The sequence below is a fragment of the Catharus ustulatus genome, unplaced genomic scaffold (genome assembly GCF_009819885.2).
Source record: "Catharus ustulatus isolate bCatUst1 unplaced genomic scaffold, bCatUst1.pri.v2 scaffold_68_arrow_ctg1, whole genome shotgun sequence".
Taxonomy (NCBI): domain Eukaryota; kingdom Metazoa; phylum Chordata; class Aves; order Passeriformes; family Turdidae; genus Catharus; species Catharus ustulatus.
Genome location: NW_024879541.1, coordinates 80,247 through 97,358, shown reverse-complemented (window position 1 = coordinate 97,358; position 17,112 = coordinate 80,247). Strand labels below are relative to the sequence as shown.

The following is a 17,112-nucleotide window of genomic DNA, read 5'->3' as shown; positions in this document are numbered from 1 at the left end:
AGTAGGGAGTTTCCCCAATTGTCTCTTGTCAGTGAAATGTCTTCTGTTAACACCCGCCCTTCCATGCATTGGTTGTTGTGTAAGAAGTATTATTAGGTGTTGATCACATGCTTACTGCAGCAGGTACAAAGCTGTGACAAGAGAACATTATCATAAAAGTCAGTATTTTCATCTGAGCAACTACCTAAGAGTGGTAAATATCTTTTAACAATTTTTTATAGACCAATGAAATAGCCACCATTTAACATAATAGTTTACTTTGTTGCACACACAGTGGAACAGGTAACACAAAGCTCTCCGGTTTTATACTCCTGATTTTGCAGAAGGAAAGAGATGATGTATTGTCATGTTTGTTAATTCTCCCCTCCCCACTAGAGGAAATGAAATCTTTTGAAGGTGACAAACTGTCCAGACCTTCCAGCTGATGCCAAGACAGACATCGAATATTGCCTTGTAATCACCAATTTCTTCTTACGCTGTTTGGCCCAAACTGCGAGGAGTTCTAGTTCTTCATTCTGCAGCATCTGCCTTGAAATGATGAACTAGGTTATCAACTATGCATTGATTTCTAAGATAGGTGCTATGAACTATTTCCCTGTAATAGTTATTTTCTTATTCCAAGGGCTTTTCATTTCCAATGAGATAAATATCAGTGTAATTCCTGGCATAAACTAATGTTTTACGATAATCCCTTCCTCGGAGAACATTGCTTTTGCCATTTTAAAGATACATGATTGATCAAGGCTTTGCTGGGTTTTTAAAAGATACTTTCATGAAGTTAGGTAGTATTTTAGCTAGATTTGGATTCTGAATGCAGAATTTAGAAAGCAACAGTAAATTCTCCATTTCCCAGCCATAGAAGGGCATAAAACAAATTTATTTATGCCCTGTTTAGGGCCAACTCATATTTCACCTAACGCAATAAAAGTACAGACTTCAGTTCTTCTCCTTTGGCAGAGCAAATGATATGGAAAATTGAATCTAAACTTTCATAGTGCTGAGAATACAACTTCCTTTTTTTTTTTTTTTTGTAGTTTCTATCTGCTTTAATTAATTGGGTGTTTAAGCAGTTCTGCATTAAAACTAGGCAGGCAGGTGAGGCACAAAAGACCAAGCAAAGGCTTGTGGAGCATTGTTCATGTGCCACAGTCCTCTGCTTATATGCTGAAGGAGAATGTTCTCCTGTAGTTCAGAATTCTCCCACAGACGGTTCCAGCAGGTTGCTCCAAAATTAACAATGAAGAAATAAAGGAGCAAATTACCAGGAAAAGTCTCCCACCTTCTGTAGTTCATGTCCTGGGAGAAGAAGCCTCCCAGAGTTTTTACCTGAGGTTTATAGAAGCGACAGAAAGGGAAACTGTCTCCTGTGTTTTCTGTAAGGGAGTGCTCTGAGGAGAATAAGGGATGCTGTGGCTGTGGGGTGTGGCGGAAGTGAGGGGAACAGGCCCAGAATGAGCATAAAGAAAATGGTTATCCTGTGTATTTTTTGAGCTGGTTGCCACATACTAATGGAAAATGTGACAGGTTTTTGTAGGGCAAATAATTCTCCATTGTCCAATAGCTAGAATGAAGAGTGAAAAGTAATAATTATGTCTAAGATAAGGAGCTCAAAAGAAAAGCCTAAGTGAAGGTCCCCAGTCGGTGGCAAACATTCCGTATAATTATATGTCAGTCTGTAAAAGGCCCTGCTGATGTGGAGGAGGTGTGTTGCAGTCATTTGGGAAGCCTGGTACACCCGTGCCTTTTTTGGCAGGCAATTCTTACTGTTGTTCCCTCTGTGTCACAGAATCCTCAAATCATTGTGGTTAGACGGGATATGAAGGTCTAGTTTGTCCTGCTACTCACAGTTGTGTCTGTATTGTATTCACACCAAGAGCAACCTCTTGGAGCTCTTTATTCCAATATCATTCCAGGTCACGTTGGCTGGACTCTACTTGTGTTTTTTCCTGCATTGGGCTTATTTTGGCATCTTTACCTTTTTACTCTTTAAGACAGAAAGAAGTACACAAGATGTTCTCATCCATTTTCTGTCTCAGCTTTGGTAGCGCCTTCTTTTCACATGCCATTCTTTTGGTCTTTTATAGGGAGTGTGTTAGACCCTCCTTATGTGCCCTTAGTAGTTCCATAGGTTCTACCTTTTCAAAGAGTATTGGGCTTGAGACTTGATCCTCCAGAGAGTAATCTCCAGTCCTCACTTATACTATATGGACCTCCCTTGGCTTATACTGTAGGTACCTGTACTGTGTGTGCCTGTCTTGGCTTATATCGCACGTACCTTTCTTGTATGTATCTATACCGTATGTATCTATCCTGCATGTACCTATGTTGTGCCACTTACACTCGGAGCTGCCCCTGCTCTGGCACGTGGTGACTGTTACGTAGAACAGTTGCAAAACTTTATTGTTCATCTCTGTTCTATGGGGTTTTGGGTAGAAAATGTATGGGCATAACCTCTAGCTGTCAGGGAGTCACTTGCTGACCACCTCCTGTTGTCTCACAGGTCCCTGAGGTGGATTCCTATCTCTGCAATCACTGATGCTACCAATTTCCTGGAATCTACCATTTGATATTGAAGACCAGCAGCTGGAAGATGTGTTGAAGCATCCTCTTCAGTATAGCGTTTCAAGTAGGGGTTGCAGTCAGCATGTCAGCTGGGGAGTGTGTGACAGTGGGAGTGTGTGAGTGTCCATGTGCATCTGTGAGAGTTTGTGTCTGTCTGCTGCTGCTCATGTCTGCCTGTGAGAGTGTGTGTGCTGACTGCTTCTAGCCTTGTGAGTATGATTTTTGCCTTTCAGGTCTTTTAACTCATTTTAAATTTTAAATTTTTTAATTCAATTTTAAATTGACAATAAAATATCCCCAGTCAAGCGGTTGGGTTTTTTTCCCTCGGTCCCAGCTGATGAGGTGCCTTTCATCACAAAAGTTTGGTAGTAGACATTCCCAGTACTGGAGGTTTTGTCAGGCATTGTGTGGAACCCAAAGAAGAGATTTTGCCCACCACACCAATTTCAGGGCAGAAAGGTGGCAAACCAGAACAGCCAGCCATGCCTCGGTCACTGCTCACTGCCTGAGGGGTAAGCACCTGGGAGCAGTGTGAGGGAGGTGGGCTGAGGATCCATGTAGAAAATGTTTCAGGCTACCAAAGTCATGGAAAGCTGGGATTTTGGGAAGACAGGCTGCTGTGTTGTGCCCAGCACAGTGACCAGGGCTGAGTTTGAACATTGCACTGAGTGAAAGTCACACCCAGTTTTGCATGCTGTCTGTAAATTCTTGACCATTGCCATGTGGTAGATGGTGATGGTTAGAAATCTCTTCTACTGCTTCCCAAGGAGGGCTGGCTTTCCTGGAGATTGCTCCACTTCTTCCTGGTTAAAAGCTCTCCAAACCCTGTCCATTACTCTGTTAATCTCACAGTGCTGATCACTGGTAGAGTCAAGAGAGGTGCGAGTAATGGGGAACAGAAAGCTCCAGGGAGAGTTCAGAACCCTTCCCAGGTAGTCTTTCCCTGAGGCCAAACGACTGCACAGAAAGCAAAGGCTGGAGGTATGAAACAGCATCCGAATGGCCACGGGGCCTTTGTTCCCAGTGGCTCCTGCCATGCCAGTCTTGACAGTATGGACAGAACAATCCATGAACTAGTGAAACAGTTATGAAACCTTTCAGGAACCTGGCACAGACAGCTCTGGGAGGGACAACTGGGCTGGGAGGGAGGGACACATTGTTCTCCCAGCTACAAGGCAGTTTTATACAGTTCCAGCAGCCACTTAGCAATAGTAACAAGGTAAAACCTCAACTTTCCCAACTCTGTGCAAATCATGAGGCATTTGAAAGCTCAGATACAAGAACTTCAACAACTACTTCCCCAGAAGGCAGAACAGCTCCTTCAGAACCCCACCGGTTTGTATATTTGGCACTCTGCCTTTTTGTCCGTGCCTCGCTCATGTTCCTGTTTCATTCTCTGTGCCTCTGTGGAGCTCCCCGTGCCATTGGTTCCCATGCTGCCTTACTTTGGAGGACAGGTGTCTGCTAAGAAAGGCAGGAGCCTCTCTTTGAAATGGAAAATGTAAATCCCTTCCCTCCAAATTATTATAATTTTGAAATCAAGCGGCTCTCAGGTAAAGATATGGGAATTAGGAATAACAGTTCTTTACTAGGGAAATTAAAATAGAAATACAATACTACAAAGAAACAAACCCCAAGCCCTGACAAATCCAGAGTACAACCTGATACCCTGTCAGGCAGGGTGTTGGTAACAGTCTGATTAAATGGTGGCTGCAGTCCTCTTGCAGTGACAGATGTGATTCAATTGAAGCAGTTGTCCTGTAGAAGGTGCAGTTTCCTTCTGGAGGTCCAGCGGTGATGTGGAGAAATCTGGTTTCCCTCTGGAGTCCAGTGGAGAAAGGGCTACCTTAATGTTCCAAAACTTTTGTTTTTATTTTGGTAAGAAATGTTGGGCCCTTCCCCCTGGCTTGAGCTACTTCCAATGGGATGAAATAATTTTATCAGTCACACAGTGGGACTAAATGGGCCATTAGCAAAAGATACCTCCCTGGAGGAAGGATGAGTTGTGAAAAGATAAAGAACAATGCCTTGCCTGGCTTCAATGGATGGCCCATTAGCAAAACATCTCCCACGGAGATAAGGATCACCACCCCCATCCTCAACAGATGGTGATAGAATAGATACCTTTTATCACATCCTGTATTGTAACACCAGACATACGGGATCATTGTGTCCCATTCGCTGTCCCTGCTCTTTTTTAATCCCTCTCTGTGTGCTGTCCATCCAGCATCCCAGGTTTTTTGTTTATAGTTTTTTGGGTTTTTTTCCATTTCTTCTTGCACCCTTGATTTCTTCCTGTGTCCTCTCTGCTGCCACTCCCTCTTTCTGCCTCTTGGCACCTGTGTCTGCGGGACTGGGGAGGAGCTTCAACCCTTCTTGGGGCTACCCCCACTTTCTTGTGTCAGCAGAGCCCCTTTTTGGGGGGATGTACACGTAGAATGGGTTGGAATAAAGTGTTGTGGTGCTGTCCAGGGCAGTGTGAATCATTCTGTGCCTTCTTTGGGGGTGAGGATGAAAGGCTGAGGGGAGGGGGTGGAGATTTGGGGGCTGCACTGTCGTTTGGGCACCCCGAGGTCCCTGGGAGACGCAGCCTCCCTGCAGGGCAGGAGCAAGTGAGTGGGAATGGGGGGTGGTTCATGCTGGGGGCCCTCCCCTAGAGGACCCAAGGGTGCCAGAGCCTTCACAGGGAGGGGTGGGTGTAGAATACACAAAAATCATCAATACAAACATACTTAAATATAGTTTAAAGTGAATGTTTTATTGGTTTTTATTTGATTAGAGGCAGATTTTTTAATAAATAATATAAATATAAATAGTATAAACAAAATAGAAATATACAAATATGCAATAAATATATACAGATATATAGAATCATAAATATGTATGCATCTGTAAGTATATGTAAGTGCAAATATATATAAAATATAGTCAAAGTATATATGTAGTATTTACTAGAAATAATATTGTATATATTATAGTGTATCCTAAACACAATGTAGATATATTAATATAAATTACAGCTATATATATGAAATATATAAATATTAAAAGATATTTAAATATAGTTTAAAATAAAGGGGATTTTGTTTCTATTTGGTTAGAGGCAAGGATTTTTAATAAATATATAAATATACAAATATATATAACTATACAAATATAGATAAAATGGAAATAAATATTAGCAAAGACGTGCATAATAAAAAATACAGTAAATTCATGAATACAAGCCGCACGGAGTATAAGTCGCATATCCGGTGTGTTGGCAACATTGATGTCTTTGTCAATAAATAAGCCGCACCCGGAATATTAGCCGCACTTTAGTTCGCCGCGAACTTTCACAAAGTCGTCATTTAGTAACACAATCGCGGGATCGCCGGGGCTTACTGGCTTACTGCCGACCTCAGAAACATTGTTTCCAAGTGAAAAAAGACACACCCTTTATTTACAAGCCGAAAAAGACAGGAACAATAGTGTGGTCATTTTGCGAGCATTCCCAATGGATCCGCGTTGCCTTTAAACAGCCGCTCAGCCACGCGGGCAGGCAGCTGAGCTCCGAGCGGAGTCACATCTCCGTGCTGGCACAGGAGCGGCTGCTCTGGCCCTCGCAGCCCTGCGGGGGGAGCGGCCGTTGTAGCCCTCGCAGCCCCGCAGGGGGAGCGACTGTTGTAGCCCTCGCGGCCCACGGGGCAAGTGGCCGTTTTAGCCCTCGCAGCCCCGCAGGGCGAGCGGCCGCTGTAGCCCTCGCGGCCCCGCGGGGCGAGCGGCCGTTTTAGCCCTCTCCCTGCGAGCCGAGTGGCCGTTCTACCCCTCTCCCTGCGGGCTGAGCGGCTCCCCCAGCCCTCTCCCTGCGAGCCGATCGCCCACTTCATCCCTCTCCCTGCGGGGAGAGAGGCTCGCCCAGCCCTCTCCCTGCGAGCCCAGCCAGCCCCGTAGCCGCAGAAGACTGAAAACACTTTAAAAAGTACAGTGAAATATCACACACTTTTTTCGAACTGCAGAGGTAACTCGCCGAGGTAACTCACCCCAATAACAACCCCCACCCCTCAGTAATGCCACCATCCACAGGTAGGCAATAAACTGTTCTCTGATTGGTTCATCGTCGGAACAACGGGAAACCATGGATTTCAAACTGTTTCGGCTCGGGACTGGACTGGTATGATACTAGGTAAGGGCAGATATCACATTTTTGTTCATAGATTAGCCACACCCAAATATTAGCCGCACTTCCGTGTTTCCACCAAAATTTTTGTCTAATTACTGCGGCTTGTATTCGTGAAATTACTGTACTGTATATATGTGTCCCGGTTTAAAGGGACAGTATTACCAGGAAAAGGAAATTCAGGAACTCTCAGGTAAAAAAAGGTATAGGTTGGGAATAACAGTTCTTTACTGATATATTTATAAGACAAACAAAAACAGCATCAGCTATATGAAAGAAAAAAAAAAACCAGTGACAGAACAGAACGGAATTCAGTCCCAGTCCCTTTTTTCAGTCACCAATGGCTCTCCGATGGAGCAGGGCAGGCGGTCTCTCAGTCGTGGCTGCTGCAGGAGCAGGGGGGCCAGGTGGCCTTACCGCCACAGGTGGAAGAAAAGGTGAGGAAGGAACTCTGCTCACCGTGGATGTCCCAGTTCCCAGTTGTTCAGAGGAAGCAGGAAGCTTTAGCAGTCCAAATCCAAGAAGCCTGATCCCAACCGCAGAGAAAAGGAACCTCTCTCCTCGAGTTCGGCCAGCGAGCTGTAGGAGTTCTCCTACCCCCAGTGTCCTCCTACTTGCCGAAAAACAAAAGCAGGGCTCCACCTTTCCCTAATGGAGCCATCAGGTTGCTTCAGTTATTCCTTTGTCTCCAACTCTTAACGGCTAATAGGAGAGCCATCCTGGTTAGCTTAACATAATAATCTGAAAAATTTCTAAACCTCGCCAACCCATAACAATATGTTATAAATTATATTGTATATATTAAATGTAGAGATTATGAATATGAATATAAATGAAGTATGAAAAAATAGATATTATTTTTTAATATATCTCTAAAGGGTTTTTTTTTGTTTTTTTTTTTTTTTTTTAGTTTTGTTGTTTTAATTTTGGTCAGGGTTTTTTGGGTCATTCATTTAGGAGGATTTTTGTAAGAATTGGGACTCGCTGCTTTTTGGCCCCCCGGTCTGTCCCCAAAGCCCTGCAACCCAGGCTGAGTTTGTCGGCAGTGCTGCTGCTTTGTGGACATGGAGTGGTACTGCAGCCATTCCTCAGGGCACCACCACTGCTGGGTGATTGGGGGAGTGGAGGCCATGTGGGCACCCTGTTGGAGCTCAAGATGGTGGTCACTGCAGGATCCCAGGCAAGAGGGAGAAGTCCCTGTTGCTGGCTGCTGCTACTCACTCAGCCGCCACCCGGCACCAGTGCAGCTGACCCCACATCCCAGTCCTAGAGCCAGAAATGGCAGCACAGTATTGTACCCAGAGTGTGGGATTGGTCGACATTGGCCAGTCTCGGGACCAGGTTCAAGCAGCACACTAGACAGACACCACTGTGAGAGGTGGGGGCCTGCAGTGTACCACCACAAAGCAGGTGGCTGACCATAAGTGCCACACCAAAGATGGCGGCAGCCTGGAAGAGGCTTTCACCACCCCAAATATGGCGGCATACTGGAAGCGTGCTCTGTCACACCAAAGATGGTGGCTGCACATAAGGGCTGTTGCCACACCAAACATGGCGGAGGACTGGAATTTGCTTTCTTCACACCAAAGATGGCGGCAGACCAGAAGTATGTTCTGCCACACTGAAGATGTTGGTTGCCTGGAAGTGGCATTTGCCACATCAAAGATGGTGCGGACCGGAAGTGAGTTTTGCAACACAAAATATGGTGGCGGACCGAAAATTAGTTTCGCCACACAAAATATGGCAGAAATTCGGTGGTGGCTTTTCAACACCAAATAATGGCAGTGGACTGGAAGTGAGTTCTGCCACACAAAAGATGGCCATGGACAAAAACCTGTGCTCTTCCGCACCAAAGATGACTGCCACGAAGGGTAGACTCCCATTTGAAGCCACTCCCACGATGGCACGTTAGCCACTATTCGATTTGCCTTCCTACAAAGGTAGGGAAATCAAGGACTCTGCTTTGTCTAAAGGGCTGCATGCCTGTGACCCCGATGCCGATGCAGCCCAGCCGGTACTATTTCCAGACGTTCCGCCATGAGCTGTGGGCTCAGCAGCATTGGTGCCCTCTCAGTGCTGCCGCTGTGTGGACCCAGTGGGGTACTGCAGCCACCCCCGGGCTGGTGCCCTTTCAGTGCTGCCGCTGTGTGGACACAGCATGGTACTGCAGCCACCCCAGAGCCGAGCCCGGCTGAACCCAGCGCTGCTCTTGTGCCCATTAATTAGCGCGGGTGCAGTCACTGCCCAGCAAGCTCCTGTCCGACCCCGTGCTCCTGTCTGTGCCCATGCGATGCTAGGCCGCCTGCGGGACTCAGTGGCAGGAAAACACTGAGCTCTGCATGTTTAACGTGAAGTGGCTCGGCCTTCCCCCGCGCAGTGCCTCAGCCTGGCCCACGCCGCCCACCAGGAGCTGAGCCGGGCTCTGGGGAACGCAGCTAAGCAACTCAATTGTAGCCAAGTGGAGCCGATAAAAGCCGAAGAGCCGCTGTAACCAAGTGGAGCCAACAAAATCCAAGTTTAACCGAATTCCCGAGTGTTGCCGAGGTTACACAAACCCCTCCAGGCTCCACCCAGTGCAGCAGCCAAACCCTGCCGAGTTCAGCTGAACCGAGTCATTCAAAAAGTAGAAAGAAACTCGTAGAGTCTCAGCAGCACGTCCAGAACAGATAGGCAGCTTTTTGTCTCTGAAAGCAAAGCATTTCTCTCCTGACTTCCCCACTACTCAACATCTGTTGAACTGGGTGTGCATTTTCCTTAGCTAATAAAAATCCCCCCTGTGATTCTGTAATTTCCAAAGGAACAGCATGAAGTCACTTTTCTTTTTCTTGTCTCCACAGGTGTAGCTTTGACTCGTGCTCAAAGACAGGAATGACTCCATAGCCACATGTGGTGCATTGTTATTTTGGTGGGGGGATTTGCAAGTTCAGGGCTAAAATATGGTGTGTAAGAAAAGGCTTTTTTTTGTAGCATTAGATAAAAACTTTTCCATGATGTGTTGAAGGTCAGTTGCTTTACAAGTTCAAAGGGAGAAAACCAAACCAGGCTGATGGTTACTCTCCTTTCAGCAAGGCCTGGTGTATATATTTGAGCAATTAATTCAGCAGGGTTTTTTGTGTTAATGTTGCTTTTGGTTGTGTTTGGTTTTCTGTGCATGTGACTAATTGTCAGTGTTTCTCATACAGTAGGAGTGTTCCTCCTAGTGTTTTTCACTCAAAACTAGCAATTGTGGTATAAAGGAATAATAATCTCAAAAAATGGTTTGGGTTTTCTTTTGCATTTGGCTTTGGGGTTTTTGTTTCTTTCTTTTTGTTACCCAACACTCTTTAACTTTGCTACTGTGAGTTTTAAAGTTTTCTCCAAAAACTTGGCACAAATTTCCTCTTTCTGCCCCATTGGTAGGCACTGTTTCTCTTAGAAAAGCTTCTACCCTCCACCTTCACTGCCCTGTTTTGAAGCAGTGCTCCAGTTTAGCCTGCAGTGATGGCTCTTGCATCCTTTTCAGTTCAGGTAACCAAAACATTTTGTTATTGCCACAGGAGCCACAGGAGCTCACATTACTGCAGTGTAATTTGTGAGGCAGTTGCTGCTCTAGCAAGTTTCTGAGTGCTGCTCAACAGCAGCAGACCTCATTCTGGATGTCAGAAGAGAGCCATGAACTGCCCTTTAGTTCATGTTAGAGGTGGGAGGCTGAATAAGGCAAAGCTTATCAAACTGGAGGTGGTGTCTAAGTGGCTCTTGTCTTTGTTAAGCTATGCAAGATATGGTTTCATTTTGGATTTGGTAGAAAGGATCAGATTTGCTGGCGACAAGCAGCACCTCTAGATGTAAACGTGCACGTGGAGGGCAGCAGCCTGTGGTTCAGAGATGGCTGCCTAAAGAGACTCAGCAGCTGAGTTTGTTCTCACACTTGTGTGGGTGGATTTCTAACATCTCTGTTTCTGTCCCCAGCACAGCTCCTGTGTCCAGTGAAAACTGAGTGTACACAAGTGAGAAATGGCTGCTTTTCTCCAGGCAAGCATGTGAATTGCAGAACCTGAAGAAAAAAAAATGTCCTGACCCACCTGGAGTGGTTTGGGTCTGAGAAGGAACCTGGCAGCCTCCTTTTGTGTCCTGGGTGTGGCCGTGGCTGTAAAAGGGGTAAAGGATGGAGCAGCAGGGAGAGGAATAGTGATTGGAACCAATGGTTCCTTAGGGATTTGCATCTGGAAACAGCCATCATTTTCCCCATGGGAGTCCTGGAAACAGTACTGAGAAATGAGGATACTGCAGCTGGAGCGCTGAGAATGGAGTGTCTGCAGGGAATATTGCTTGGTGAGTCTCTCCTGCTGTCCCATATCTAATGCTGTGCTGGCACCAAGTCACCTCATTCTGATTTAACCTGTCTTGAAATATGCCTAATACATTTGGTTTTTTTCATTGTTATTGTTGTTGGTGGTTTGTGTTTTGGTTTGATTTGGTTTTCTTTTGTTGCCTGACTTAGAAAAATGTAATAGATCTCCCTTTTTTCTTCTCCAGTTGAGTGTAGAGTTATCTGCTTAATTGAAAAAACATTTGCTGTAGGGAAAAAACATCTTGTCTTGTGAAAGGACAGGTAGGAAGTGTTTTAATGGCCAGTGCCACAGCCCTGTGGCACACAGATTCCCAGGAAAGGAGAGCTCTCTGCCAGGCACATGCACCTGACCAGGCTCCTGGGAATGCTCCTGCACCCGGTTGATGAGAATACCAGCCCGACTTTATTACCAAAGTTAAACTTGTCATTTTTCCTATAAATCCCAGCAAACTGGTCCCAAAGGCTTTGTCACTCTGCTTCCATTGGTTTGGAGGAGCCTGATCCCAGTTTTTCACTGTTTTTCCTCCACTGTTCTGTTCTGACTGTGGAAATAACTGGGTTTTGGTTGTTCCCCTTGCAGTTCACTGCAGATCCCAAAACACCTACAGGAGGGAAGACCATTACCTGTGCTTCCAGCACCAGGTGAGAGAAGGAGGGTCACATCCCAGGAGCCTGATCTTGGAATGTTTTATGGAATTGGCCAGTAGTTTTCACTTCTGGCCTTTCCAGAACCAGCCTGTGATAATATTTAAGCACAGACCACAGCATGCGGCAAAATAACTGTTAGCAACTGCCTGAAGAAACCCATTGAAATAAGCAGCTGTTTATTCTGATGCTCGATGAGAAAGCAGTCAGAGTGTTGCAATTTTACACTTACTAAAAAATTTTAGAGCTATTCAAAGCAAAGGACGGTAAACTGGGGTAATAGAAGTCTTGTGTTTATTTAGAGCTTGCCTTGTGGAGCTCGCAAGTGTGAGACTGCCCGAGAGGGAGAAGGAGTTGAACCACAAGACATTAAAGCTTGCGGGGGGAGGGGGGGGGGGTGGGGCATTTCTGTCAGGTCCTGGAACAACAGCTGTTTTGGTAAACATCAGGTTTTGCTGTTGTTAACCTGAAGCCTCTGATTTTTTTTAAATTTTTGACCTAAAAACTGATGTGTGAGGGTAGAGGAACCTGCTTTAAAGAAACCTACAAAGTTCTTGGGTTTGGGGGATGAGGGTTGAGTAAAAGGTGGTTGTAATTATTTCAGTGGAATTCATAATAATGGAAGATGGTGCTCTAGAATGAACCTTCTCAGACTCACCTATTGGAGGTGTGTTTTGGTTTATTTTGTTTTGTTGGGTTTTTTTTCCCTAATGTACAAGAGGACTAAATTTTTAGGAAGCTTGCTGGAGTTAATTGCTTGTTAGAAACATAAGGTCAGTGGCCTGTTAGGATTTGACTGGCAATGATTTAAACAGAACCTAGCAAAATGAAGCAGGGCTTTAATTGTAGCTGATGCTTTTAAGTTTAAATGCAGTTGGCAGCAAAGAGAATATATTCCTCATATATCCATCCTGTCTTGTCCCAGGGTCCAGTCTGGGATACCCTTAGAAGCCACGTGAGAACAATTTGGAGACTGCTTTTGTAAGGAAGTAATCCACAGTTTGAAATCTTACCCAGGAATCTGGCAAGATCTGCCTTAGTGGGAAAAAGGGGTATCATTGGACAAAAAGCAGGATATGAGGCAATGCAGTTTAATTTGAAAGCTTGGTTTGTTCTTTGTTTGGGATAGGATGCTGGTTGTGGAAAAGGGTTTGCCCCTAGCTCACTGAGTGTTTTGTTTCTTGTTTTAGGGTTTGGAACATCTGTAACCAGAAGCTCACCTGTCCTGAACACATCTCTTGATAAAATCACAAAAGACAGTGTTTGTGAACGTGTGGTTTTATTTTTTTTCCTGTTTTTCCTTTTTCTTTTCTTTTTTTTTTTTTTTTTGGGGGGGCGGTGTGTGTGTATATATATATTTATTTATTTTTATTTTGGTTTTAATATTCTTGAGATGTACTCCAGGAAAACCTTGCTCCCACTTTTGGTGTGTGGAAAGAATAGTGAACTTCACCAGATCCTGATGCAAACAGAATGGGAATGGAGCACTGGTGGCTGTTGTACATCCCAGTCCCTTATGCAATGCTTCCAGAAGGGGGAGCTTTTTTGGCAGTATCCAAACCAATGCAGCTCCTGTTAGAGTCAGGTAACTTTGGGGTGTGGATTTGTGGGCTGAGAGCAAAAGTGATGCTCAGGATTTCAAACCTTCTGTCCTGAACTATGAGGTGGTAATTATCTGATGGAAGTCTGGTGTAGGAATGGGAAGAGATAGGCATGTCGTTAGAGATAATGTATGTAAGATGGTAATGGATTTGAGGGGAGAAGGTTGTGTGGAATTACTTCTAAAATTAAAGGCAACGCAGGAATGATACACAAATTTTTAAATGCAAAAAATGTATGATGTTCTAATAGAAGCAATAGTTAAGTGCGAGTGGCAGGCAGAGGCAAGGAGGCCTTTAAAGACAGGTAGCTTGTTTCTGGATGTTTTGGAGCTGACAGATGGATGATAAATGAAGAGCTAATGTGGTCAAAACAGTGAATTAAGAAAATTATTTCAATAAAATTTGGTTAAAGTCAGGCATGTACTTCTAAGTGTATGTAAGCTTTAAGACTTTGAACCTTGCTGTTCGGGGCCTCTCAGAGTTCTAGCATTTTGCAGCAAGTCCTGAATTAATAATGCATGGATTTTTGTACCTCTGTATACTTAATCAAATAAAGGTCCCACTTTCCTGTTACTGATTGAACTTCAAGTGATAAATGTTGACATTTTCATCAATCCTCTTAATCACAGCCTTTATTGCATAAGTGTGAAGCGAGAGAACACAAAATAAACAACCCAAAGATTTATCAGACTTTCTGTGTCTGAGGGGCATATTTCAGCAGCTGGAAATGTCAGGCACCTCGTGCAGTGTGCTGGAGTTAGGGGAGCTCCAGAGGGAAATGTCCCCAGCAGGATACAGTGGTTACCATCTGTGGTGATACTGTACAGAGAGCTGACACAAGTACATTGGCACTGACCCCTTGCCTTTTATTACTGCAGACACCAGATTTAGGAGTTCCTCAGAATATTAGAAATTGTGCTAATTGTGATTCCATTATATCCTCAGAAGTCTCATCATTTTGATACAATGATCTGTAATGAACAAGTCAGCTGTAACAGAGTATTTCCAAAGGTGGCAAAAAAGGCACTCACTGTCAAAACATTAACATCATTTTACTAAAGCTTGTGTTTCTCAAATACCAAACAAATCTCTCTGTTCATTTATTAGGATTTGCTGGCTCGTTTTTATGTTTTTCCCTTGGAATATGAATTCTGTGCTAATTGTTAAAGGAAGAGGATTGTTCTTCAGTTTCAAACTGAAAGTAGCTAAGTTTAGATTAAGTAGTAGGAAGAAGTTGTTCCCTGTGAGGGCGGCGAGGCCCTGGATCCCTGGCAGTGTTGAAGGCCAGGTTGGAGGGGGCTTGGAGCAGCCTGGCCTGGTGGGAGGTGTCCCTGCCCATGCAGGGGGTGGCACTGGATGATCCCTTTCAACCCAAAGCACTCCAGGATTTTGAGGTATTTTCCTGATGACTGGGCAACAATTTGGCTTGTTTAATTTAACCACTTCTCTAGGAGTCTTTCCGGGTATTTTACCACTGGCAAATGGCTTTTGAAGCAGTATTTTTCTGCCACTGCCTGTGTGCTCTTTACAAGATTGTACTTCATAACATGAATATCTAGATATGTTGAAATAGCTGATGAACATTTTTGTTCTGAAATCCAGTTTGTACACAATACCTAGAGGAGCTATGTCATATCTTGTATTTGAGACAAGAAAGCAAAAAGTAGGGCAAATTATTTTATATTACAGGTGTAACAGCATAAATAATTTTTTTTTAAAAAGAGTGGCTGGGAGAAAAAAGTTAGGAAGTTATCAGAAAAACACTGTGGGAAGCCATGGACTAGAATTTTTGATTACAAGGAAGGCAAAATGTTTATTAGGAAAGCTCAATATGTTTTTGTTTTACAGTTTAGCTGAGACAAATGGAACATCCTGCTTGGTATTGCACTTTGGTTTTACTAATCTTTTGTAGAAGTTTCTTGAAAGAATCTGAACATCAAACTTGAACAATATATGATAATGTCTATTACTTCCAAGGAATTCACATGGGTCACATTTTAACATCTTTGCATTAAATAGCTTTTTAATAACTCTTAACCTAGTATTCAAAATACTGAGTTCATGACAAATTTCTAAAACCTTTTGAAGAATACAACTGGTCTTGCTAGCTGTAAGGAACCTCCTTGCTGGGCTCAGCAGGACAGAACTAAACTGTGCAGACATACTTTCTTTGTCTGAGCTGTCCTCAGTCACACTATCACATTCCTTTATCCAGCTGAGCCACTGAGGCGAGGGGACAGTAGCAGCTGCATAACAGAACTTGTGTGATAGGAAGTTCAGATCAGCAGATTCTAACATTAAGCTTAATTAACCAGGAGTCGTTTGTAGATTTTAATTCTAAACTTCCTTGCACAGAGATTTGTTTCCTTTGAAATGCGACTCCTGCATGTCTTTGGTTGCTGTTGGACAGGTGTCTCCTGTGCATGAGGATCATTTCTCCTCAGACCAGAGCTGTTCAGCCAGTAACAGTCAATTCATTTGCCTCTTCAAGGCTGGCGTACTGTAACCAAGATAGACGCTCCTAGGAGTTTTTCTGTGAACTCAATACGATCAAATTGCTGCTGTTCAAATTCTATGCACACGCTTTTGGGTGAGCCCACACTGCTGCTTCAGACTGCACAGCGACCTGCAGTTTGCAAACTGGACAACGTTCTATGTGAGTTTGGGTTGCAAGGCTTATGAACAGTTTTAAAAGCTTTCTTTGTGATCAGTTTCACATTTCCTAGATCAGAGATTACACATCGAAAATCCATCAAGGGTTTCTTATAAAATGTTTTATGAACCTTTAAACTCCACTAACAGAGACTTCCATTGCCACAGAAACATTTTACGTTAGTACAACGTGTGTTCCATACAGTAGCTATGAGCTTATGTCCAGCTCCACTGGCAATTGGAATTGACTGTCTGTAAAGGGCACCATTTACAAAGAGGAGAATAAAAACTAATAAACCTGAGAAAATTACTGATTCATTTAAGGGATAAAGGAAGCCTGAAAATAAGAATGTGCTGTGTGTGCCTGCAGCCAGGTGGGCAGTGGCTCCCTGCGGTGTGGGGGACAGATGTGTGTGCGATGGGGAACACAAACACACACAGAGCTGTGAGCGACGGGGCACACAGACACAGAGCTGTAAGCGATGGGACACACAGTCACACACAGACACACAGCTGTCAGCAATGGGTCTCACACACACACACACACACACAGCTCTGAGCAAATGGGACCCTCACACACAGCTCTGTGCAATAAGGCCTCACTTGCAGCTGCTCAGCGCCGCGCCTGCCCTGCCCACTTCAGAAAGGCTCAGGGCAGATGACTCATATCTTTCATCAGCTATGAAAAGATCAGTGACAAAACAGAATGAAACTCAGTCTCAGTCCTTTTGCCCAGTCAGGTGCCCTCCTCCTCCACACGGTCCTGGTGGAGCGGGCGCGGAGTGGCCTTCTCTCTTCTCTCAATCGCAGGAACTGCAGGAACAGGCAGGTGGCAGCGGTATGGGAGTGTGATATATGTTATAATTCGTGTTTATATAAAAGGATTGTATGAAATAAAATAAAATAAAAAGAACTTCTTAAACACCAAGCACCCAGGGCCATAGACAATGACCGTAATAAGCATATCAACAGACCTAGCCCGGTGATCTCCACCACGGACAGGAAGAGATCATCATCATTGGACGGGAAGAGATCATCGATAAAATACGTGCCTAAATACCAATCACCTCCGATGGCTCCCATAAGCAAGAAGACAGCACTTCATTACACATCAATATGGAGCAGACACAACCTTCATCAGCATGCAGAAAGGACTTTTGTCC

At 44.3% G+C, this 17,112-nt stretch overlaps 1 long non-coding RNA gene across 1 annotated transcript; it reads left to right on the top strand.

The window, feature by feature from the left end:
• The first annotated feature begins 10,722 nt into the window (after positions 1-10,722).
• Positions 10,723-12,947, top strand: LOC117011492. Its single transcript, XR_004420990.1, has 3 exons — positions 10,723-11,032; positions 11,632-11,693; positions 12,887-12,947. It is a non-coding gene; the product is annotated as an uncharacterized LOC117011492 (long non-coding RNA).
• The last annotated feature ends 4,165 nt before the right edge of the window (positions 12,948-17,112 follow it).